This window comes from Odontomachus brunneus, unplaced genomic scaffold (assembly GCF_010583005.1).
Source record: "Odontomachus brunneus isolate Ranch 3 - 2012 unplaced genomic scaffold, Obru_v1 Obru_scaffold_046, whole genome shotgun sequence".
NCBI classification, from domain to species: domain Eukaryota; kingdom Metazoa; phylum Arthropoda; class Insecta; order Hymenoptera; family Formicidae; genus Odontomachus; species Odontomachus brunneus.
Genome location: NW_022639496.1, coordinates 1303117 through 1330325, shown reverse-complemented (window position 1 = coordinate 1330325; position 27209 = coordinate 1303117). Strand labels below are relative to the sequence as shown.

General features: G+C 34.5%; 1 protein-coding gene across 17 annotated transcripts in view; it reads left to right on the top strand.

The window, feature by feature from the left end:
- The window catches only part of LOC116844753 (ras-related protein Rab-37-like), a 556153-nt gene that overhangs the window by 494020 nt on the left and 34924 nt on the right, over positions 1-27209 (top strand). Inside the window, exon 1 of one of the 17 annotated variants that reach the window (XM_032816753.1) lies at positions 20135-23653. The exons of the other annotated variants lie outside the window; for them this stretch is intronic. The gene's annotated coding sequence lies outside the window, so the exon portion shown is untranslated. Of the gene's footprint in view, positions 1-20134; positions 23654-27209 lie in introns of those variants that run through there. 17 annotated transcript variants of the gene reach the window in all.

The following is a 27209-nucleotide window of genomic DNA, read 5'->3' as shown; positions in this document are numbered from 1 at the left end:
ACGGTGAGCCGCAGGAACTAAGTTTACCACCTAATATTAAGTCGTCTTTGTTCGTTAGCGTCGCGATAGAGAGGGAGTATCGCGGGTTCGAACTGTTCGCAATTGAATATCGATCGCGATCGATGCCGATTGCGCGACGCCGGGTGGCGATGTTGCAATTTGTTACGAATCATGAAACACGTCGGGGATGGCAATTAAAAGGAGGTCTCGCGGGCTACCGGAGACCGCGCGCCACTTTCAGCCTGTGGCCGCGAGCGCGCCATATATATTCGCGTAGATAACGACATGTAATATACAGCCACCGATTAGGGAAGGTGAGCGCGGCGTGTCGCGCAGTTACATTCAGACGTATTAACATGATCACTCTGTGGCGATAATAGTTTCGCGCTTACCTTCCATTCCCGGCGGAGACGCGTGGGCCAATCCGCGTTTCTGAAATTACACTTGCACGTCTGACGAAGCAGCAGAGATCGCGATTTTACGACACTCTTTTGCTTCTTCCATAGAAAAAGCAAATCTGTAGCAGAACTTTTATAGGAAAAATAAAAGTGACATCGAAATTTCTGCATAGAATGTATAGAAATCTTTCAAGATTTTGCCAGATACAGCAGAGAGAGCGAGAGCAAGCGAGAGAGAGAGATATATATTCCGACTATTCAAATTTATTCTAAAATTATCCGACTATGATACACAGATGGGAATACCATTATTGTCCCAAATCATGAGACCAATATAATTGTGGTCAAAAAAACTATTTTTTTTTCATTAAACTCTATTATAATGTTAATAACTATATATATATATATATATATATATATATATATATATATATATGTTACTGCTATCATTTTCGTGTTAAACAACCAAAAAACATGGTTGAAGCAAAAAATAAAAAACTACAACCACTTTTCTCTCGGTATATTGGGACTTGCGCTTTTTCGTAAATTTGTAACGTTCATTGTAACATTCATTTGTCAACGTCGTATACTTTTATAATATCAAACTCCTAAAATCCTATTTTTATATTGAAAATTTTCAATAGAACTATAATTAACAGAATAAAAAATTTTTTTAAATATAAAACATTTTTAAAACACTTTGAACATTTTACTGAGTAATGAAATTATTTAAAAAGTCAACATAAAGTTAACATAAAGTCAACATAAAGATTTGAAAGTCAATATAAAGAAAGTCGCATAAAAAATTTCTTCGAATCTATTTAGGATTTTCATTCTTCGAAATAATTATGAATGCTTGTTAAAAAAGAGTTTGCATTTTAAATAAGAATTGAAAAAAACTTGTCTTTCCAAATAATTTTATTATTCAGTAAAATAACCAATGTTTAAAAAATGTTTTTAATATAATTATTTTTTAATTTTCTATTAAATGCAATAATTGATATAAAAATATCCTGTTTGATATTATATAAATATACTGACGTTATTCGTTGAAGAACAAAACAAGTTCTCATAATATTTTTGTTTTTTTATTTTAAATAAAGAAACCATGTTTGGGACAACAATAAGATCCCTAATTAGTATTATAGTGAAATAACCCATTTTGGAACGAATTTGCGAACGAGACCGCATACTAATCGAAATCTATGCTGTGCCTGGGGAAATCTTCAGAAATTTCTATGCGGTATGAACTCATAACTCTCCTAGATCGAAAAGTTGCGGTAAACGGCATCCTAGTTTGTTTTATATACGTTTATTTTATTTTTTTCTTTCCCTTCAACCAAAACATACTTTCTTAAAAGCGTTAGAGTCAACGAGACTCTACCTTTCTCTTTGCATTTCACCACTTCATCTTTCTCTCCAAGGAATAATCATTTTTGGTGAATCGGAGTGGATCCCAATCAGCTATATCCTAAGAAATTTTCTATGCGAGTTTCTTACTAAAAAAATTTCTTGTGGTGGAATCTTACCCAAAGCGAGTGAAAAGTGACAGTATTTTTACTCAAAGCAAGTGAGAATATTGCCACTTGAAGTCGCAACAGCAAATTTCTCTCAACATTTGAGTGAGTTCTTGTTCCGTATGAGCGAATGTTTTAATTAATCTAATATGTTCCTTTGACGGTGAAATACATAAAATTCACTTCTCAATTTAAAGTGAAAATATTTACTCGATGACTTAGAGTGGAAGATTCGCTCTATATGAATGGAAAATCTCTCGAATGAGAGTGTCACTTGATGGTCCCAAGTCGAAATTTTGACTCTATGTTGAACCTTGAATTCTACACCGCAGTAGGAGCTAAGATAGCAAAGTAGGTTTAATTCTAATGATATAATTTACTCCTATTTTGACCTTGATGATGTCTGAAATTTCTGCTTTCGCTTTCTTCGTCAAAGTTGTATAATAGTAGGATTTTAGGAAGCAAAGTAGGTTATTGCGAATCTCTATTGAAGTTTTATCTTCTACATAGAATATATGTATTTTATAGAAATATTTAAAAAATTTAATAAATAACGAAACAGAAACGTCAAGTAGCATACAAAATATACATTTTATTTGTTCCATATATTTCAGGGTCAAAGTAGGAATTATATCATTAGAATTAAACCTACTTTGCTATCTTAGCTTCTACTGCGGTGTAGAATTCAAGATTCAACATAAGGTCAAAATTTTGACTCTAAAATGAGTGTCAGTGTCGTCAAAATAGGTTTCATCTAGGTTGTAGATTATCTAAATAGGTTCAAACTATTTTTTAAGAGCGTCAAAGTAGCGTCAAAATTTTGATAAGGTAGAGTTAAAGGTTCAAAAGAGAAGTTAATGAGTATCAATATCGTCAAAGTAGGTTTTACCTAGGCTATAAACCATCTAAGTAGACGCAAACTATCCTTAAGTAGCATCAAAATTTCGACTCGAAGCTTTCTCACATATGTGAAACGTTGATGTATCGTCACATTGATAAAAGATATCGTACTTTTTAAATTTCTTGGAAATTTCACTCGAAAAGTGGAGTGACGTCTACGAGTGAAATTTCCAAGAAATTGAAAAAGTACAATATCTTTTATCAATGTGACGATACATCAACGTTTCGCATATGTGATAAAGCTTCGCATGTTTTAAACGTCCGGAGCTCTCGGCTGAATTTTCTTTGGCGTAAAATCCGCATTCGAGTTAGCTCGCAAAAACCACGCGAGTGAGACCGATAAAAACTGGGATTTCATACTGGGAGAGAGAGGAGAGAAAATACATTCACCGCGGCGCGCGTAGAATCAGCCGGTGTGGCGCGTTTAAACATCGTAATATTATCCTGGGGAGCGAGGCAGGGGAAGGACTCGGCGTAGAATACGTATGCGCGGCTCTCGGTAGCTACATTCCACGCCCGACCCGCCAACAATTTATCCCGACGCGGAAATTAAGTACCACCCTTGTGCCTTTACGGCTGCCCCTTTACAACCCTTAAATTGCTGGATTAAAGTCAACTTATTGCCGGCCTCTACGTCGGTCAACGTGCACTCCCGCTGTTGCGCGGGAATCGCGGAATTGCGGTTTATAAACACGACTGTGTATATCGGAGAAACTCGCGCGAGTTCTCTCCCCGTCCCTCTCTGGCGAAATTCCGCCACAGAAAAATGCACACCGCATTCAGATAAGTATTATTCGTTTTTAATATTTTATAAGATCCGCAAGCTTATCCATCACAAGTTTATCATTATTATCAAATTTTTTCCGGGTACATTCTGAATCCTGAAAGTTGAGCACTTTCAATCAATTTAATTAAAACAAAAATTCGGTTTCCTTACTTCATAGAGCTGAACCAACTTTTTCGTCGATAAAGTTTTATAATATTCTTGTAAAGAGAATGAATTCTTCCTTTGAGTAGGGAAAACTAGAGCTATATGGTCTTAGATGTTTTACTCATGTGCTTTTTTAGTATTTATCTTGAGAGGAATAATGAATTCACGAAATGGTCCTTTTAAAACATAAATACTTTTCCCTGAGTTTCATTAAAATCGAGATAATATTATATTTAAGAAATAAAAAAACATTGATTTTTTTGTAATAATAGCAAAGTAAATTTTCGAAATTTTGTTTTAATATTCTCCATCGTAATTGAACAAAATTAAGCGATGTATTATTACCTGGAATGAAATTTCTTGCAAGTGTATGATATATGGGTTCTGGTAATAAATGCAATTTTCTCTCATAAAATGATTGAAATCGAGCATAAGGGTCCATAATAAATAAAGTTGGCCCATAATAAGCGCCGGCCGAAGAGTTATGGAGACGCGGAAAGAGTTCGCGGAAAACTCGGAACTACTAATTAGGATACATGTTTTATACGTGACTTTCTTTTTTTACACCGCGCTACTGGATAACTGAATTCGACATCAAAGCAAGATAACCGCATTACTGCATGTTCGTATTTTGGTTATTACAAAACAAAATAATAGGGCGGGTAATTAATATATTCAAGAAGATTTCCTCTATCATGTTTATATAGTCAGTCACAACAATTAATTGCCTGAAAAGTTGTAACTTTGAAATTCCAAAATATACGGCATCTAGCCCTGGCTCTCCCTACATGATGGTGTGCTTTTGTAAAATTTGTGATAAGTATATTTGGAAATTTATTGTCGAGAAAATATTCCTTTTTGAAGATAACTATTATTTAAGCAGTATTTTATTAAGTCATTTCTGTGCGATAATACAGTTTCAGGTTAATATTTTGCAAGAATAAAATGTTCCAGTTAGCAGTGCACGGAGAAAATATTTGTGAGAATTACGTTAAAATTATATTTTTTTTTCAGTGTGTCTTATAAAGCTGGATTATATTGAAATTCTAATGTAAATAACTATAGAAAAAAATGGTATAAATTGGACAATTTACTTGAGATATGATACAAAAAACGCCCATAATTACAATAATTACAATAATTTTGCAACAAAAATTCAATGAGAATAATTTTTTTAATAAATATATAGTAATTTTGATCATAATTTTGTATATGGTTCAAGATTACAAATTTTTTGTAGTAATTTTTACTACAATATTTTCTACATGCTACGTGTTTAATTTAAAATTTAATTTAATATTTTTCTGTGTATTTTTCTGTATAGGAGGAGGGGGAGGAGAGGATATTGCGATCGCATATATCATGCGCAGAAAAATATTACGATTATTAGTTGCCGTGTATTTTTTCTTCCTCCATCACGAAGAGATTTTATTTCATCTGATCAACATTGGTAACGGCGCGGCGCGACCGATGGGAATTCGAATCGCGGCGATAGTCGTACACCGGTCTTTTCACTTCTGGAAGTTGTGCGTGCCGGATTCGTTATCGTTCCAGAAGGAGAGATCACGAGGTTAGCGGAAAAAAACGGGCTCGATCACGTGGAAAAGTAGTGAGCGCGGCGAAGACGCGAGCAAAAAGGGGCGAGATCGAGAATCACGGAAAGTCCACGTGAGAACCAGTTCTCGCGGAACGGTTGGAACAAGTGAGCATTGCGAAGCGATTCAATATCCGTCGCATTATAATGATTTAGTGATAATTATGCCACGCGCGGCGCAGCGACGATGGTTTCACACAACGGCGAATTCTGAATATCTAATCCGCGCTGATTAGCAACAGGATATTCGAGATGTTTTCTCCTGGAGCTCTCTCGTATAGTATGCGTCGTCTGCGTGGACGGTCGATGGAAAAAATTGCACGTTGATTAGGCGTGACGCTTTCATTTTAATTAAGAGATTAGATCCATGCTCTTCAAATTAATTTATGATAAGTTTACAGATTATTATCAAGAAAATATTCCTTCTTGAAGATAACCATCACTTAAGTCAGATTGCCTGAAAATCGCGCTTGTTCTTTCACAATTTTTTATGACAAACTGAATGAATATGCGACAGTGTTATTTTGACGTGTATTTATACAACATATAAAAAGAAGAAAAATATGATGAAATACTCAATATAAGTATATTGTACATGCAGTTAAAATATATTTCGTTTTTCTTTTCGTCATTTTGCAGTATATTTTGACTCTCGGTGGTTCAATTAAGCTGAATTTTAGATAGAAAATTTCCGTAAGCTTGTCGTTATCGAACGAACCACTGACGAACTTGTGAAAATATTTAATTTTGAAATATTAATTTTTTTACTATAAAAGAATGGAAAATTTAATAATATTCCATTAAGATATTTGCAATTTTGTTAACTTTTACTCAATTTATATTACAGTGGTTCACACGACAAGGACAAGGAAATTGTTACGGAAATTTTCTATCTAAAATTCAGCTTAATTGAACCACCGAGAGTCAAAATATTACTACAAAATGACGACCTTGAAAAGAAAAACGGAATATATTTTAACTGCATGTATCATACACTTATATTGAGTATTTGATCATCAAAATTATATTTTTCTTCTCTTTATATGTATACATGTACAAATACACGTCAAAATAACACTTTCGCATATTCATTCAGTTTGCCATAAAAGATTGTGAAAGAACAAGCACGATTTACAGGCAATCTGACCCTCCAGTTGCCTTAAGCAACATTTTATTAAGTTATTTCTGTGCGATAGTACAGTTTCACACAAATTAATATTTTGCGAGAATAAAATGTCCAGTGCAGTGCACGGAGAAAATATTTTGAGGATTACATTAAAATTGTATATTTTTTCAGTGTGTTTTGTAAAGCTGAACTATACTGAATTGAATACTAAATTGTAATATAAATTACTGTAGAACACACAATTCGAGCGGCTCGATGAACATCCAATGTTTGAATTTTTCTGCTCAGCACATTATTAATCCTTTCGTACCTGCGGAACATATATGTCCCGCTTACGAAAAAAATCATAATTTTAAGACAAATAGTTCTATCGATTTCTACTTTGGCTTGTTTTAAGGAGGAATGTTAGATCTACATGTAAAAAGTAGGTATACTTTTAAATTGAATATTTTCAACCAAATAAGGTTATTTAAATTTTTCAAAAAATTTAACATACAACTAGCACATTGGACAACATTCTCTCTGACGTTTCTTCGTCTCGCTTAGCAAATTTATAGAAGAGAGATTTGCGTTTTGTTGGAAAGTAGACTATTGCACTCACCATGCTAAGAAACCGATTGACCCAGACGAACCGATTGACCAAGAGAATACAAGTTATATAACTGCATAATTATATTTCGTGGATATCATAAATTTAAAATCTTGCATCGTCCTTAGAAGATTCGGCTTCATAGACATCCAGAAAAAGTGATGAGGCGACGAATTGATGAGCGCTTATGCACGTCGATATATCCATGGCTTGCATTATTTTTAACAATTCTTTGTTAAAAATACATGTAACCACATATGCCACTATTTTCACAATGCTGACTCCACAATTGTATTTTTGAGTGCAAACAACGCTGCTCAAACTTTCATTATTATTTTGCATCTTATTATTTTGTGCAAATCCACCAAATAACGTTCTCCAATAAATTATCTTTACTTTATAAATCATCGTATATTATCCGAGTAGAAATGTAACTAGCCGGCCTGAATCAAAAGCTAGCTAGTAGCTAGCTAGCCTAGATTAAATTTTTTAGCTCGTTGCTAATTCGTTACTGATTGATTATTCACTAAAGTGTAGAATCGGTTTTGTCATCTGGCTGTTTTGTCTATTCATTACATACCAAATATGATAGAGATGACGCTGTCTATTCTAGCATACATAATTTAGTACTATTAAATCATCACTAAGGTTTTAAAATTATCTAGCAAATCAAAACTGAGGTTAGGTCAATTTTATAAAAATTTCAAAAGAGCTGAAATACGCATAACATTATTGGCTAGCACCTACTTATGGTTTTTTAATCTCAAAATTATAATTTCGTTTGTTTAATCATCAGTTAACTTAATTATCTATTCAGTGGAAGAAGTGAGCGTTTATTGGCTAATAGTAATGTTAGACGTAAATTTGTTATCTCGTGACTTCGACGGAGTTTAGTTTCTATTAAGGAGGTTTAATAGTTCTGAGAACATCATCAGACAATGATTTATAATCACAGCTATTACACGTGCTTTGTTTCATCATCTATTAAATAGGTGTTTCTGAATTTTCCACTTCAAAGTTCTTCCCTGGAATCATTCATCTTTTCATATTTAACATACTGTTTTCACTACTAAGCGTTCGGCTTGGTATTCCAAAGACAACTAACTTAAATATTCTGTTCTTGCAAATGTCAACTTGAATCTGTATTATCACACAGAAATGATTTAATAAAATTCAGGAGAAATTTATGAGGAAGGCTCGTGGGAAAGACTCTGACAGCGATAAGATAAAAGAGACTGTATATCGCCGACTACATTTGCGTACCGCACGTGGCTGGTTTTATTAAAAATGTTATAAGACCGTATTTTGCGAGCCTACAATTCGGAGGGAATATTTTTGAAGGATCATATCCTTGAAAAATATTATTTTTAAAATTAAATTTATTTAATTAAATTTATTTATTTAATTTATTTAAAATTTATTAATTTTTTTTAACGCCGACGGATGTATGTAGTTTTTTAATTCTTTCGAAACAATTGGGAAATTAATTAAAAATTTACGAGTAAACTTATAAACTGGTCTTAAATTACCCTAACATTTAAATTTAATTCTTTCATTACACTCTCTACATTTTTTGTAGTGAAAAGTGGCGATATTTTGTGTTTAAGTGGCACTAGAGACGACAATGAAAATACTACCACTGCTCAAAATCACATTGAGAAAAATTCTTCTGTTACCAGAACAAAAGCACAGTTTCCTGATCGTTACAGAAACTTCCTGATCGAAGTTACAAATCCTATTTCATCATTCGTCATTTTAACAGATATACATTGCTTGAGATACAAGTCACATTATTTGTTGGATGAAAATTCATTGTAAGTATAACTTATAATATCGATAACGCTAACAAATATACAACTGCAAGCGTTGTAAGCAGAAGCGGTTTGTTCGAAGACAAATGAAACTCTCGCGTCGCGATAGTCCGTGCAAGCTCGCATCACTGCTGCTAAACCTAGTCAGAGCGAGACAACTGCTGTTAGGTGGTGCGTGTATATGTGAAATATTGCGGCAGAAAAAATGAGTGGTTTCGAAAAAGTAGATCTGGTATTCATGATGAAAGATGAAAAGTTTAGAATTTGTACTTTGTGTGAGAAAGGTAGAGATAGTATAGATCACTTCACGAAGAAATATGAAATAGTAAGAAAGTTCAAAGATTTGGGAAAAAATGAGGATTTTTGAAATGAAGAGTTAGATGGGAAAAAAGGATGGGCAATTAGTAAATTATGGATAGTAATAGAAAAAAAAGTAAAAAAATTAAGAGGGAGAAAAAATGAAAAAAAGATAAAGAAATAATGAAGAAATTGAAGGTATAATGGGTGAAGAGATATAATGCACAAAGTTAGAATTAAATAGATTTAGAAGAGATTAGATTAAGTTAGACAGAGGCGAATGATGGCAGGGATGTATGCGTGGGATGGATGTATGAGCTAAGGCATAAATTGTAAACTAAGTCCCTACTTCTTAGCTTAAGCTGAAGTAAGAACAAATTGATTGACCTGATATTTATGTAGTAATAATGCGTTACTATTTCTTTCCACAAATTCTTGCAAAAAGAAACATTTCTTTGTTAATACAATTGATTTGTCGAACGTTATTTCTAATCTTTTCATTTCTAATCTCTGCATTGCTAGCGAATCAAATTTATAATTTGTTAGATTAATTGCGCAGTAGCATCTGTATCCTTTACAGAAATGTTGGTAAACAGCAAATTGAAAGCAACGAGTCATTTGTTTCCATAACAGAATTGTTTGCTATATTACTGACGGACATTAGTATTTTGTTAAATTAACAAAACTATTTTTCTCAGTGCATAGGAGTGAATGTTTTACTTACGATTAGAGTGGATTCTGACTCCATGTGAGCAGATGTTTTAATCGATTGGAAAGAATTAGTTTTTCTGGTGATGGAATGCATCAGATTCACTTTTCAATTTCGAGTGAAAATATTCACTCAGCAAGGCTTCAGGGTGGAGAATTCGCTCTATAGGAGTGAAGACTAACTCGAATTCGAGTGACTCGGCAATCACTCTACTTTTCGAGTAAAATCTCACTCAAAGAAATGTACCCGAGTCGAAATTTTGACTCTATGTGGAATCTCGAATTTTACACCGCAGTAGGAGCTAAGATAGCAAAGTAGGTTTAATTCTAATGATATAATTTACTCCTACTTTGACTCTGATGATGTCTGAAATTTCTGTTTTCGCTTTCTTTAGCGTCAAAATAGGTTGTATAATAGTAGGATTTTAGGAAGCAAAGTAGGTTCAGTTGCGAACCTCTACTGAAGCTTTAGCTCCTACATAGAATATATAGAAATATTTAAAAAATATTTAAAATAATATTTTAAATAATATTTTAAATAATATTTTAAATAATATTTTAAATAATATTCAAAAAATTTAATAAATGACGAAACGAAATAGAAACGTCAAATAGCATACAAAATATACATTTTATTTGTTGCATATATTTCAGACATTATCAGGGTCAAAGTAGGAATAAATTATATCATTAGAATTAAACCTACTTTGCTATCTTAGCTTCTACTGCGGTGTAGAATTCAAGGTTCAAAATAGGATCAAAATTTCGACTCGGAAATGAGTGTCAATATCGTCAAAATAGGTTATAGATACCCAGGTTGTAGACTCAAACTATTTTTAAGAGTGTCAAAGTAGCGTCAAAATTTTGACAAGGTAGAGTCGAAGGTTCAAAAGAGAAGTTAATGAGTATCAATATCGTCAAAGTAAGCTCTACCTAGGCTATAAACCGTCTAAGTAGGCGCAAACCATCCTTAAGAGCGTCAAAGTAGCATCAAAATTTCGATTCACGATAGAGAGTAAAATAAAAAATAATTCGCAATCGCAATATTTAATTGAGTCAGACTTAATTAACCTGTCTTGATCGCAAAGTCATCGTTCTCTCGGTGCTCTTAGTGTCCTTAATACCGCTGTACTCGTTAGAGAATAGATTAAGCAGCTGCGGCAATGTACACACAGCCTTCCGTAAGCCGCGATCTATCACGGCGCGAGAGAGACACGCGGGATGCAAAATCTAACGAAGAGCAATCGGTCATGTAACCGCCATTTATCGTTGGTAACCAGATTTGTCTGCGTCAATCGGTTTCTCAGCGAGTGGCGAGTGCGGTGCGCATTACGCCGCTGATTTATGAAGGCTACGACAGAAATGATGCGAGCGACTGTTAACTGCTAATGCCGGGTGTGGCCGCTCTCTTATTGCGCAACTTGTCGACTTAAGTGATTGAGTGCGTTTCGCGTCGCGGCTTTCCGGCAAGAAGCGCCTCGCTCGTGAGCTCGGCTGCTTTCTCGCGAATTCGGCGCCGCGTAATCGCGCCGTGGAATCTGCAGCGCGCCGCGCTAATGAGAGTAATATAATTAACGCGCGAGAGCTGTCGTCTCTGTTAAGCCGACGAACCTTGCATTCGGTCTAATCTTTAGCCGCGTATTTCTAACAGCCGATGCAATTAGAGCGCTTAACGGGAAACGGTGGTTGGAAGCTGCGCGTGCCGAAACCATTACGGAAACGACATAATTGAGCGCGAATTGTACGTATCAGAAGATCGATATAAGCTCGAATAGGCTCCTGGAAAATTATATAATTAATTACGCGGTCGTTCTTAGACCTCTCATTTATCACGAAGTACACACGTCGAATTCACACGTGGAATAATAAGGAAAATGGGCGCGCGCGATACCCGCAACGTACCAGACGTGTCTAGTTAAATAACCAGACATATTTGGTTAGTCTACCAAAAATCTTGTTAACTTAAACAGAATTCGGGTTACTTCAATCGGAATTTCTGGATCGTTCATATTCGACCAGATATTTGGTTAATTCAACCAAACCTTTTTTTTCCGTGTGTAAAATAGACTGTGCATTCTTAGGACTGTTGATAACAAGATGTCTAAAGGACGAAAATATGCTAAGACAAATGCAAACAGCACTCTAGAAGAGAGTGATATAAGAGAACTAAAGGAGATTAAAACAGTAAAAAGAAGGAACAGAACGTATTGATCATGTAATTGCTCCTCTTCCTTCGGTTTTCCCACCAACTAGATAATTAGATAAGGAAAGCATCTTACTGTCTATCACTCTCCTTTATTAATCCTGACTTCATCCCTCCTACAGCAATCTATTCTATATGGAATTCCTATAAATATATGCAAAAAACATTTCAGTTGGTGCAACCAAATAAGAACCAACTGAAAATTAGATGATCAGAAGCGATCTCTCTGTTATGAAAACTAATATTTCTGTTGTCGCAACCGAAAATATTCATCTGAACATTCAACGATATTAGAAGTCGGTTGAGGCAACAAAGAACAATTGACTACAGAAGCCTCATAAAGGAATTTTTCTATTCCTACAGCCGAGTTTTCGTCTGATCCCTGAGCAACCGAAAATTCGGTTGCACCAACAGAATTGTTTTTTCCGTGCATTTGCCATCCCGCTATGCGTTCATTATTTGTAATATTCGCGTCTCTGCGAGTCGGCCTTTCAGCGATATCTTCACGCGACTGAGCGAAATTAAATTGGGCGCATTCAGTAGAAAAAGCGCTCAGTGAGCAATCAACGATTATTGGTTCTTGCTATTAGATCCCTAAATCTAGACCAATTACATTGACAATTTACTCAACTGTTGTGCAACTGTTGAGTCTGCTGAATGCAGCCATTGTTACAGATCGATTTCGCACAGAAAAAGAACGGTCAAGTTTAGCCTGATTTTTCGCAAACGTGCAATATTTTTGTATATTGTAAAAGCTTATGACTAGCTAATTCTAATTATATAACTTTCTCATGTGCGGAGGACTGATTCTCAAAAATGGCTCTATAAGTACCAAAAGCAACAGATGGTAACGCCACATTTTGATTTGAACTTTAACTGAACTCGACTGCGGAGAAGCCACTAAATTCAAAGTTCTGAATCGTCATCTGTGAACAGACGTGTACAATCCAAAATTAATTGACGTGGGAGCAGACTGTATTGTCATCTGTCGACCAGAGTAGCTGGGGGACGAGATTGTTTTGGTACTTTTGGAGCCATTATTGGACCACTAATCGGTCTTCCGCATATGAGAGAGGTTGGAATCTGCTCGCCGTAAACTTTCATAATATGCAATAATATTGGATATTTTCGAGATACGGAAAATCAGGCTAAATACTTATGGGCGCTTGGACGTACTCTTTCATCAGATTTTCCCAGATATATAGATTCCAATTTAAATTCCCAAATTTGTCCCAAAATTAATTATGTCACTACGATATTGATTGGGGGTCGCGTTTTTATTTTAACTATAGCAGATTTTCTGGGATCTATTCTGGTTTCCTAAGTAATTAAAGTTGCGATTCTAAATGGGAAACTCAAAGATAAAAGAAAAATTGCATAAAAAGAGTGAAAAGAAATGAGAAGATACAGATGATAAAAAAGTGTGATAATTAGTTTCATGATTAATGTTTGATAAATACTTTATCATTATGATTTGTAGAAATATAAGATCTGTTCTTTTTACATGGAAAAAGAAATTTGGTTGGACTAGTTAAGTGCTTGATGAAATATGAACGAACCAGGATTTCGGTTGAAGTTACTAGAATTCTGCTGAAGTTGGCAAGATTTCGGTTAACTAAACAAGATTTCTGGTAAACCAGAAATCGTGTTAACTTGAACAACATTCTGGTAGCTTCAGCAGGAATGTTTGGTTTGTTTATATTTCACCAGACATTTGGTTGATCCAAATAAATTTCTTTTCCCGTGTAAAATATTGTTTGTTATATGGTCATTCTTTATAACTTATTGATTATTAATTTTAGATAATTACACGATATACTTGAATGTATAATTTAATATTAAAGTTTTATATTTAAAGTAAAAATATATCTTTTTTATTCAAGATATCTATAACTTATTTCAAAATAAAATTGAGCAAAATACTTGAAACAATTGCTCTTTAAATATTTATATTTGTAAATTATGCGTAAATACTCAAAGCATTTAAATATTTTGTTAAATATTGTTTGTTGTATGGTCATTCTTTATAACTTATTGACTGTTAATTTTAGATAATTACACGATATACTTGAATGTATATAATTTAATATTAAAGTTTTATATTTAAAATAAAAATATATCTTTTTTATTCAAGATATTTATAACTTATTTCAAAATAAAATTGAGCAAAATACTTGGAACAATTGACGCTTTTTAAATATTTATATTTGTAAATTGTGCGTAAATACTCAAAGCATTTCAATATTTTGTTTCATATAAATATAAAATAAAAATAAAAAACAGGAAACTTTGAAAGAACGTTGAGCAGAGAGAATGCGATCTGTCCGAATTTAGAATCGCATTTTTTAAATATTACATTTTTAATCCGAATCTTCATAGATTTACCATTCAAACCTATTTTTTAGAAATTCAATCCCAATTGGGTCCCAATTGGATTCCAAGAGATTTCCTATGCGATATATTGATAACGTTTGCATCACTTGACGTTGATTTTATCATGACGTTCCATAATTCGAATTCTAACCAAAATGATCCATCAAAACGTCAATCGCAATTAGTTTCTATTCACGTCACATTGACGGCAGTTCAATTCAAAACTATTATTGTAATTCGCAAATTTACATATCAAATATGTCACGGTTGTTAAACGAACAATCTACTTTACTACATCAACGAGGAAATTGCGAAGATATTGATCGATCCCGGTGATAAACCCTTGTAACGTTAAATGTTATCATTTCGCATCTGTGATGGAGGGATCTGCTTGTTTTTTATTTTCAGAATTTTGTAAAACAGGCGAAAATTGCGGGAAAGCCGTGTGATCGTATAATCGTCTGATTAATAATTACAACATTTTTCCTCTACAAGTTTCGTGATGCATCCTGCCTTAAAAAAAGGATTTTGCTGTGGGAACGAAAATTATACCGGATCAAAATTTGGATAAAATCAAATCGACCAAATGTTTGTTAATTACAACTAAAAAATTTAATTGCCGTCTGTGTTTTGCTTTGTCACTAACACATCTTACTTGACGTAAATAAAAAAACATGCAATATGTAAATAATATGTGCCAAATATTTTAGTTTTGGGTACAAAAATAATTTTTTTAGTGCGTATCCAGTAGGGGAATTTTTTTCTTACAAGTAAACCTATCTGTGTGTCACTTGCCAATTTTACTGAAACTCAATACATTTGTAGAGTGTTAAAAAATAATAGACATATTTTTTTATATCGACAATGGTGCAATTGTAAGGGTGAAAACACTCTCTGAAAGATAATTTGGCATATTTTGAGAAAATATCTTTGGAACTATGAGAGATTAAAAAAATGTCTCAGATAAAAGTTTAATGATAATTAATGTTTTTGAAAATAGTATAATGAAATTTTGCAATAATTTGATAGTTTTCAAAATATCCTCACCACCATCAATTAATTTTGTAAACTATCAAATTATTGTAAAATTACATTATAGTATTTTCAAGAACGTTAATTATCATTAAACTTTTATCTGAGATGTTTTTTAATCTCTCATGGTTCCCAAAATATTTTCTCAAAACAACATATGTCAAATTACCTTTCAGAGGATATTTTTATTTTTACAATTGCACTATTGCCAATATAATAAGATACGTGTCTATTATTTTTCAATACTCTATCAGTATGCTGAGTTTCAGTAAAATCGGCGAGTGACACAAAGGTAGATTTACATTTATAGTTAGTTTATTTGGATAGGCTTTAAAATATTGCAATTTGTTTTGTTTTCATGAATTTTGAAATAGACGAAATTCTCATGATATCGTGGAACTAGCAAAATTATATCTTTATCTGTACTGAGATTTCAGATAGCGCGATCTGAGATGAAATAGAACTAGTTGCAGTTACTGAACTAAAAACCTAGTTTACTCATGATTTCATTTGTTCCAAAAAAGTGTAAAAGGGAAAAAACGCATTGCTAGTTTTTTGCCACAAGCCATACATTTTTTCTGTATCTCTCTTACCATCACTGATCATATTTTTACTGAAATAAATAATACATTCTCGTTAGGCGAAAACAATCTCTCTGTTCGTTATCGACTATTCATTCGTTGCCTCACAGATTTCACGTCGCAAAATGACACGCTTGTGCGTGTATACGTATATGACAACCGTTATGAAATCAAATAGAAACTACAATAGAAGAAGCCTCAATCTGCCTGAAGCAACAAAGGTTTTTTCGTCCCCCATCAATGTGACACGTTTGACATTTGAGCGGCTCGTGTCAATTGCAATGGAAAAGAGACAGCGGGAAAACCAGCAAGCCGGATGGAAATAGGCGAATAAAACGTCGCGCGGGGAAAAACGAGCGACACGTTCTCCCGCTCATAGACGCGAAAAGATTAGATTCGCGTCGGCGGCGTAATGATATGCATATTCATTCATCCGTCTGGTCTGATATTCGCTGCGGCACGCGCACGCACACATCGTGGCTCTCGAGAGCCCGCTCGAATAATTCGCCCGAGGTGACGAGTCGCCAAACGTGCACGCGCTGAACGTAAATCTATACATTTATGTCGTGTCGTTATCAATCAGGGCCTGAATTCACGGTCGATCCGGATAACCGCAATGTATCAGCGCGTCAAATCGAGATTCAATCAACGTGCCGTGCATTTTCTGTGTTTCCGCACCTCCATCAATAACGACCACTGCCAACAGACATCCGGGGAACAGATCCATTCATATGCCGAATTAAATGCGTCTGTTTGCCTGCAGCGCTTCGATATGAAATGAATGGAGAGCTGCAGAAATGATTCCGCCCATCTTCCTCTTCAGATAGACTTTTACAATTGTCACGACGTGAGACAGTTGTGACGATATGGAGACCCTCTACAGTCTCTTTAATTGTATTTATGAAGCAAGTAAGGGAGACCGGGGCTACCTGAGCAGAAATTGAATCTAGTGATTGTCTAGGAATGTAACGCTCACTTCTTCTAATGGCTGTACCAGAAAAATTATCTAGTAGCTAGATATTAAAAAATAACTTGTGACTATAATCGATATAATTACTAGACAGTTCTGATATCCAATTTCCATTCAAGATTTACCAATGATTTTCTATCTCGTTACTGTGTAATTTTTTTCATCTAGCCACTATCTATGTAACTGGTATAGTTATTAGATGGTCCTGACATTCAAAAGACTGGAATATTTAGCCAGTCATGAGCTAGTGACTGGCTAGAAAAGTTATCTAGTCATTACTATCTAGCTACTAGTCTTGAAATCTGCTCTACTAGATACATTTTTGCTGGGGTATATGGACCCAAGGATATATTGCTTATATGTGCTTTTTTTAGAGGCGAATCGAGCTCTCAATCGCATTTGTCATTCTTGAAAATCATATTTAAGATACTTATCTTCAGAAAAATAATGAATACAAACTCGCGAAATAGCTCTTTTAGAACATAGATACTTTCCCTGAATTTTATTGAAGTCGGTATGATATTACATTTAAAAAATAGAAAAACCTTATCTTTTTTACTACACGGAAAAAAAACATTTGCTAATATATGGACAATTAAAAGTATTAGCTGCAGGAACAAATTTTCTTGCTTTCATAACAAAGTTATTTAGTTGTGATAGCTAAAGGATTTGCTAATATATATATATATATATATATATATATATATATATATATATATTAAAACTAAATAACTTTGCTATGAAAACAAGAAAATTTCCTGCAGCTAATATTTTTAGTTATCCATATATTAGCAAATCTTTTTTTCCGTGTACCAATTACCACGATAGATGTCGCCATTACATCCTACTTATCTACCATATCTCGCGTGATTATTCATAAATCCTCTTTAATTAATATCTCGTGAATTATTACGAATATCATAAAATAATATATAGGATTTTTATATTCACCTTAATCCGTACTAAGTCTCCACGAGAGCTTTGAAGATTGTTCTAGACACCCTGTATAGTGCTCGCGCAGTAGAATGTGCACTGAGAGAAAAGACTGGTAACTATAACAACCTGCATTTAGTTACAGAAATTCATTGAATCTTTAGTAACTAATACTAAATATGATAATAATTACCAAATATTTAATAGATCGGGAGTATGACGTAACTGCATTCACAGTAACATCAATTAAATAATTTAAATAGTTACTTAATGTTAAATATTTAATATAAAATATATTACAGTTATGAACAGATATTTGATAATTGTTATGAAATCGTTATATCCCATATAATAAAAAATTCAGTAGGTACGAGTTCTATTTTGTTACCAGTATAAGTATGTTTTGTTGCAGCACAACGAAAAATTCATTCATTTGCAGCTATTACATCGTTTCAATATCTATTATTACAGATAGTTGGTTGAACCTATCAAAAATTTTGTAACTATTACAAAATCGCTTATTTTGCTCAACTATTCAATAAGTTTTATTTATCAAATATATTCTGGAATCAAATAAATTTTACTTCTGTCAAATAAATAATTTATTTTACAGAACTAAATTAATTAATAAGTATTGCCATAGCTTTGACCCGCTATATTTACGTCTATCATTTAGTAATAGTAACCAAATTTTGATAATATTTACTAAATTCTTCTCTCAGTGTGCTTGTACAAGTCGCTAGGATCTATACGAACACGTTCTAGCAGCGCAGTATAATTATAATTACACTGTATGTATATTATGTTAGCTGCTATTTCAAAGTTTCGAATGCAGACCATCTGATTACTAGTCAAAGCTCCTTTCCAAAGTACCACTGCGGCTCTTATGACGAGCCATAATTCGAAACTCCACTTATGGCCCCTAAGTATCAAAATAAATGTCGAATAAAAACTACTGATCTTGGAACATTTTGCTATGTAACTTTCTTGTTCCGTTCCTTGAAATCTATCACGCTGCCAAATGGTTTATCAATTTGATAACATTAAAATTTTTATTGTTCTTTTAATTGATGAAAAAGAAATAAAGAGTGTCTGAAGCTACAGTTTAGAATTCTTAATATGAATATAAAGGACTAGGATTTGGAATAAACTACATTCCTAAAGCGCATTTCTACTTTTAGCCCTTCCCTTGTTAGACTGGCTTTGCTATTCTAATTAGTGAGGGAAAGAGCGCACCGTGATGCGAAGGCTTGTTTGTTATCGACATCAAAGAGATTTCGCGCATATGCATTAGATGAGTTTAGTTGGATAAGCTTTAAAATATCACAATTTACTTTGTTTTAATGAGTTTTGAAATAGACGAAATTCACATGATACTATGAAGTTACTAAAATTACATCCTTATCTGTAATGAGATTTCAGACACTGATCCGAAATAAAATGGGACTAGTTGTAGTTGCAGTTGTTGAACTGAAAAACGTAACTAGTTACAAATAGAGATGCGCGAAAAGTATTTAGATGCTGTAATTAGATACATGTAACCAGATAAATTCCAACACTGGTAAAGTTGGCGCTGGATTTACGTGCACGTGTCTATTTCGGTTTACAGAATTTTGTCGGGTCGGGGACAATTTTCCGAGTTACGAGAAAAGGATACATAATTTTGGGATCCATGGAGAGAAGCGGTTCGAATTATTCCCTTTTTCGAATTGCGGAAAAAGAGGAACACACGTTTGACAATTTTCTCGACGAGACAAAATTGCGCGTATAAAGCTCCGGCGAGAAGGGCCGGGCATCAAAGCGGATTAATAAAAGCGAAGGGCCGCGGCGAAGCCATAAAAGCGGACGATCGGGCTGTCGTTAACATCGTGATTACACATTAATTATTCTCTCGTTCGCCTCATCCCTCGCGCTCGCCGTCCTTCCGCGCCATCGGGAAATAACCGTAACGTATGCGACTCGAAACGCCCACCAATTATGCACCCCGCTAGGGCGAACTTAGGGACGCGGGGAAAAACGAGCCGACGGCGACGCTGCCAGTCGTCGGGCACCAGTCGACCGTGAATTTTTGCGCGGAAAAATGCCCGCGAACGGGACTTTTTCATCGGAGTGGCGAGGCGTGGGTGGATGGGGGCGGGAGGAGGGGGGAAGGGTGAGAGGAGGAAAGATCGAAATCGTGAGACAGCGGCCGTATTAATTGCGCCGCGTTTCCGATTAAAATTCGCGACGATTAAAATCCACGGGACGGCGCGCGCACGCGCGCGGGAAGTCGTGTTTTCTGTCCATTCCCCTCGGACGGAATTCCGTGGAGGACTTCGATCCGTTTCAATTACCGGAGGTAATTTAGTTTCGGCTCTTTTTTTTCCCGCTCCACACGCACGCGCCGCTATTCCGCCAGCAACCCGTCGCTTCCTGTGCTGTTCCTCTCTCTCCCTCTCTCCCTCTCCCTCTCTCTCTCTCTCTCTCTCTCTATGTCCCTCGCTTCCTCCTCTTTTTTTTTTGCGTAGGCGATTAACAGTGATAAAGTAGATCGAGCTCGGTAGAGACGAACCTGCCGGCAACAGTCAATCCCGTTATCGAGGGAGATTGCATAAAACGATTGACGGCGAGGTTTTTCCGCAACTGTTTTTTTATTTTTTTCCGAATGTATCGGGCGTATTTTAACAGACGAATTTTCGCAGAGGTTTCATTAAATCGCTGCTCCGTGATGTAAATATGAGTTATACACAGAAATGTTGAATTAATATTGAATTACGGCGAATAGCTGTGTTTATTGAGTGAAATTAAAAATGAAGTTACGCAATTTCAAGTAACCCTTATTAATTAATACCTCAACTAGTATTATAAAAAATAAGGGGCTGATAGAAGCCGTAATGAATACAATAATGAACGTTTTATTCGTCACTTTCGACCATCTTCAGCACTAATACAAACGAAATAATAACTGCAGTCAAATCTTTAAAAGAGCAGCCCAAACATGACAAAGATAATGAACTTGATGACACAATGCAGCACAAAGTCGGTGACTCCCATTCTCACTTCATCCAACCAAGATCATCGTCTTTGTCATGTTTGAACTGCTTTTTTAAGGAGATGCTGAAAACTTTATCGACAGAATATATTAACATTTTTCTGCAAAGCTTACGTCGTACTGATTGCATAAAGTTACAAATGTTTTTGTGTAATGAAAGTACGTGCAAAAATAAATAGGAGCATTGGTCAATATGTGTGTGTGACGAAAACAAAAAAAATTTTACTGTAAAATCTCAAGCTGTCAGTTAGCATAATATTTGTCTAAACCAAAAGTTTTGCAACTTATACATACCGACTGCAGTTATTATTTCGTTTGTATTAATGAAGATGGTCGAAAGTCACGAAACGTTCGTTAATGTATTCATTTTGTAACATTGTTTGGTTAAAAAAGAGAAGGTAAAGTTCACGCTTTTATAACAGCGTTATTAATCCCTTGTTTTTTACAGTTTGTTGATCTCAGAGCCCTATTTATATTGTTTTTCAACTATTATTAATCAATACTCGTTCAATATCATCGTTCCTACAGAACAGAATTTTTTAATTCTGTTTTTTAAATAATATATAATAAAACCAGAATATTCGTTAACATATTTATATTTATAAAATGAAACTTAACAGTTATCTAGTCATTACTATCTAGCTACTAGTCTTGAAATCTACTCTACTAGATACATTTTTGCTCGGGTATATGGACCCAAGGATATATTGCTCATATATGCTTTTTTTAGAGGCGAATCGAGCTGTCAATCGCATCTTGATCGCATCGTCATTCTTGAAAATCATATTTAAGATACTTATCTTCAGAAAAATAATGAATACAAAATCGCGAAATAGCTCTTTTAGAACATAGATACTTTCCCTGAATTTTATTAAAGTCGGTATGATATTACATTTAAAAAATAGAAAAACCTTATCTTTTTTACTACACGGAAAAAAAAGATTTGCTAATATATGGACAATTAAAAGTATTAGCTGCAGGAACAAATTTTCTTGCTTTTATAGCAAAGTTAACTTAATCATTATTTTGTTAACATAATGAAATACACTTATTGTGGATATTCACAGAGATAAGAAACAGAATTTCCAATATTTTGCAGAATTAATTGCGATACGGACGTTGTATTTTCATATGTTTAGTCTTGTACAGCCGCTTTTCTCTCAAATTTGGATGTTTCAATTTTGAATAATGAGAAACTTAAATATTTCATAGCGACCTCCTTAGGGCCGCTATTCTATATATACCGATAATTGTCGGTTCACTACATTATCGACGCCTGTCATGATTATGAATAATTTTAGATAATAAATACAGCAATTTTTATACAAAATTAAGTTAAATAAAAAGGAAGTTAAAAAATCAAAGATATTAAATTACATATTCAATAATTAAACAAATATTTGAAATAAACTAGTCTTTTGCAACTTCTTGTCGCCACCAATGGTAAACGGTAAACAGTTATCGATGCTTGTCATTTATGAACGACATTGCTATTTTTAACGAGACGTCTTATAAGTAATGATAACACAATATTTTTGAACGACGAACTATAAGATTATATAAATCAAGTAAAAAATTAGAAAAAGTAATTATATGAAAATAAGTAAGTAATCAATCAAGTAAAAAATTGCAAAAGGTTAATATGTTTCAAATATATGCATAATTTTTGGATGTAATTTAATGTCTTAAATTTTCTGCCTTTTTATTTTAAAATATTATTATTAATTTTTTTTTAATGTCGCTCTTATGTCGCGCCATAAAAAATTTTACATGGTTTGTTATCTAAAATTCATAGTTATAACAGACTCTAACGATAAAAGTCATTAGCACACTGTATTGATAATTGTTAGAAGATATGTACAGAATAGCGGCTCAGGTCGCCTTTAGACCTGCTAATTTCTTACTCTGAACGGTAAGCGCTGTTGGCTACGCAGCCTGTGTGCAGCTACGCGCGGTAGAGTGTTGTCTAAACCTCTCTCTGTTTGGAGAGTCGCAGGTTCGAATCCCCGCGTTATGTGTGGTATATATAGAGTTGAAAGAGAGAGGGGGAAAGAGAGCTAGGTGGTTTTAATAAATGACATCTATTATATGGTTCTCTCCTTCTCTCTTTAAAATACGCTCTTGCTCATCCACCTGGGTTGATAATTTCACTCACACAATGATGATGCTTAAACAGTTTGCCAGAGTACCTTGACGATTGAACTCCGAAAAGGGGATCTTGTCGGGACGATGAATTTACAAACAGTCATAGTTACGCTGAGTGTGAGAGTAAGTTTTTTTCTATGAAACGGACATTTTGTTGCAAATTGTAACACGTTTCTGTATTATGGTTTATACACAGGCGCGAGTGAAAATAGCTGTGAAAAATTAATATTCAATATTAATTTCTTTTAATATTAATTAATTTATTTCTGATGATCCTGCGATTCTCCGAAAACAAGAAAAAGAAGCAAAGAATAATAAAAAAAAAAACAGAAATGACAATTTTGTTTAACGTTCTTAATTAAGAGTCCTTTCGGGAAACAGCAAGGCAAGCTGCGATGAGAGAAGTGCGTCACTTGGAGGATATTACAGAATGTACAAGGAAGAGAAAAGCGGCCGCCAGAAGCACGCGCCGACAAGGCGTGGTGTGCCCGTCGCAATCAGCGCGTGTTCATTAGTATGTTAATTAACAGCCGGTAGCAAACGGCTACTATGCACCGACGTTTTCGCGCTTGCAGTCCGCGCCGACCTTTCCCGGGACTGACCTTAAACTTTGCCTACTCTTTCTTCCGCTCTTCGAGGCCGACCGGAAGGAGCCGCATCGGCTTTCATCGCGTGTTACCGCCGATAATGACTAATATAACTATACGGCCGATGGCATCCGTAATGGCCGTTGGCACGCTCAGAAAGGGCGTGATTAATTTTCATAATGGTCGCTACGCCGACTTAATAAGCACGCTTTGTCGGCTGATCGTTGGCCGGCAGTCGACGAGAACCGAGAGAGAGAGAGAGAGAGAGAGAGAGAGAGGAGGGGGAGGAAGCGGGAAGCAGAATGAAGCATTCTGAGACATTCTCGCTAATAAATATCGACGCATACCATCTTCATATTAAGAAATTGAAATATAAATCACCTCCGATTAAAGTCCTTTTTCGCAATTCGAAGAACTTGCAGTGAGTCCAAACCCAGATAGTTTTCTCGAGTCAAAATTTTGATCCTACTTTCAGCCTCATTTTTTTATTTAACACTTATTTTGATATTCTAATACAATCTATAATACAATCTATTTTGACGCTAAAGAAAATGAAAAGGGACATCACATCAGAGTTAAAGTAAGAGTAAACTATATTATTCTAATTAAATTACTTTGTTAATTTAGCTCTTACTGTGTTATAGATTTCAAGGTTTAACATAGAAAATTTTGACTCGGGTTTTGTGATTATCACCACGTGAAACAATCGACAATGGGAACTCCAGAATTGTTTAAATTACATTTATGATGCAAATATATTGTATATTGTATTGTAATCATATATATCATACAATAATTTTTTAGCTATATTGATAAACTTTTCGTTATATTGATGCAGCAAGAAATTTAGTAAAAATTATCCTCAGATTTTTATATTACATTAAAAATTACATTTCTTTCTATTAAGGTGAATATTCTAGTTAGTTCGATCTAGTTCGATCTGGCGCATCTTTTCTCAATAAGCGTGAATCGTGATTGTTAATTACTGAAAAAACCGACAACTAACTGTCACGATTACTGAGAAACAATGCACCAGATCGAAAAAGTCCAATTTTCTACACTGAGAAAAAAATTTACTAAATTAAAAAAAAAACGCTTGTTTGGGTAGTACTGTGAAGATATTTGTTTAAATTAAGTAATTATTTTCTAAAATTAAAGAAACAAATTTATATTTAAGACTTCTTTATTTAACTTTAGAAAATAATTACTTAATTTAAACAAATATCTTTACAGTACTATCCAAACAAGCATTTTTTTTAAATTTAACAAATTTTTTTCTCAGTGTAGAGAATTGGATTTTTTCGATCTGGCGCATCGTTTCTCAATAAGCGTGAATCGTGACTGTTAGTTGTCGGTTCTTTCAGTAACTAACAATCACGATTCACGCTTATTGAGAAAAGATGCGCCAGATCGAAAAAGTCCAATTCTCTACACTGAGAAAAAAATTTACTAAATTTAAAAAAACGCTTGTTTGGGTAGTACTGTGAAGATATTTGTTTAAATTAAGTAATTATTTTCTAAAATTAAAGAAACAAATTTATATTTAAGACTTCTTTATTTAACTTTAGAAAATAATTACTTAATTTAAACAAATATCTTCACAGTACTATCCAAACAAGCATTTTTTTAAATTTAGTAAATTTTTTTCTCAGTGTAGAGAATTGGATTTTTTCGATCTGGCGCATCGTTTCTCAGTAAGCGTGACTCGTGACAGTTAGTTGTCGGTTTTTTTCAATAACTAACAATGACGATTCACATTTATTGAGAAAAGATACGCCAGATCGAAAAAGTCCAATTCTACCGGAAGTGTAAAGACATTTATAAATTCTAGTGTACACGTGCAACTGTGTTCGCGAATTTTGTGAAGTTTCGCGAACAGTTCTCTCGCATTACCGACTCGTTCATCCACTATTTTATCACGTCATGCACGGAAACTATTAATCTGAACGATACACATCGCACAATACCAGAGCGCGCTCCGATTCCTCTCGTCGGCGATTTCAGAAAGAGGCCGGTTCACGTGCGCGCGTCCAGGGTTAAAAGGTTAACCGGGCTCCGCGTGAAAGATAAATGCGTTCATCGTTGGCTGGCTCTCGCTTTCGTATACGTCGGTGGCTGTTGGCTCTCGGTAAAGCGACTTCCCAGCGAGTTCTGTATGCTGGCGGCATTAACGAGCGGAGTATTATTAGCTCCGTAAACGTGGAGCGCGTGGGCGCAATAGGCACCTAATATCGCGCTCTTGTCGCGGCGAAGCCGCTGAAGTCGCGGAATCAAAGGGAATGTGTAAGCAGGAGCCGAGTTTCTTTGTTATAAAGACGCCCTCCGCTGTCTCGTGCCACAATACCTCCTCGGATATGCCGGGGAAAAGCAGGAGAAACTGGAGAAGGTGGAGAGGGCAGACGAGAGAGTATGAGATAGCAGTATAAGGAACTATATAAAGCTACTTGGCGTCTCTGGAACGTCGACGTAACCGTAAATGCGGTTGGCAAATGACTTATTTGTCGCCTCGGAATTATGCCGCTTACTTCGCGACGCCAGTCGCGAGTCGATGGAACGTTATTACAGCAGCAAGCGCTTAGATGAAAACTTAAGGATTGCCTGCGTATAGTCCCTGCAAAAAGTCACTGGAAATTAGAAATAGGCTAATATTTTTACAGCGTATTCCAGATTCGTTTCCGCAACATTCAATGGGAACGAAGTACGTATTGAGGTGAATATAAAAATATAGTTTTGCGATAAATCTCAAGATCTAAAAGTCCTCTATCATTTCCCAAGTAATTTTGTAGATTTTTAATTATTAATTAAAAAAATATAAAAAAAACAGGATTTTTTTGTTCAGTTTTACTTTATTAGTTTAGTTAAGGTACAAGCACACGACGGCGAATGTCGCCACTAAAGTTGATCTACCATATCGCAATCATTTATTAATCTTTTTTAATCAATTTTAATATTTCGAGATTTATTGCGAAACGAGGACTTTTATATTTACATTAATTCGCACTCTATGCCTCCATCAGAACTTCGGAGCTTGTTCTGGGACACCCTATATATATGGACGATACATACAAATAAATAACAATATATTTTTATTTCAATATTTAATATATTTTTACTTCAATACTCAATACATTTATTCGCATTTTTATAATTTATCTACTTTATTTCATGTATTATTTCTGACTTTTAAACTTTTTTTTCTGAACTGCAACGAAACGTTATACGGAATATAAAATACTGTAAAATACTTTACATCATTTTGAATATTTAAAATACATGTATTCAAAAATTCAGATTTTTGTTATTATTTTTTATTAGGACCTTAACTTAGTTTCCGCCCAAAAAATACTGAGAAAAAGCATTTATTGTAAAAAATTTATTTAAATTATTTCAATGAAAGTATTTTCCATCACTTTCTACAACTTTTTGCCATCTTTCTGGCAACTGGGCGATACCATCTCGATAAAACGATGTTTGTTTCGAAGC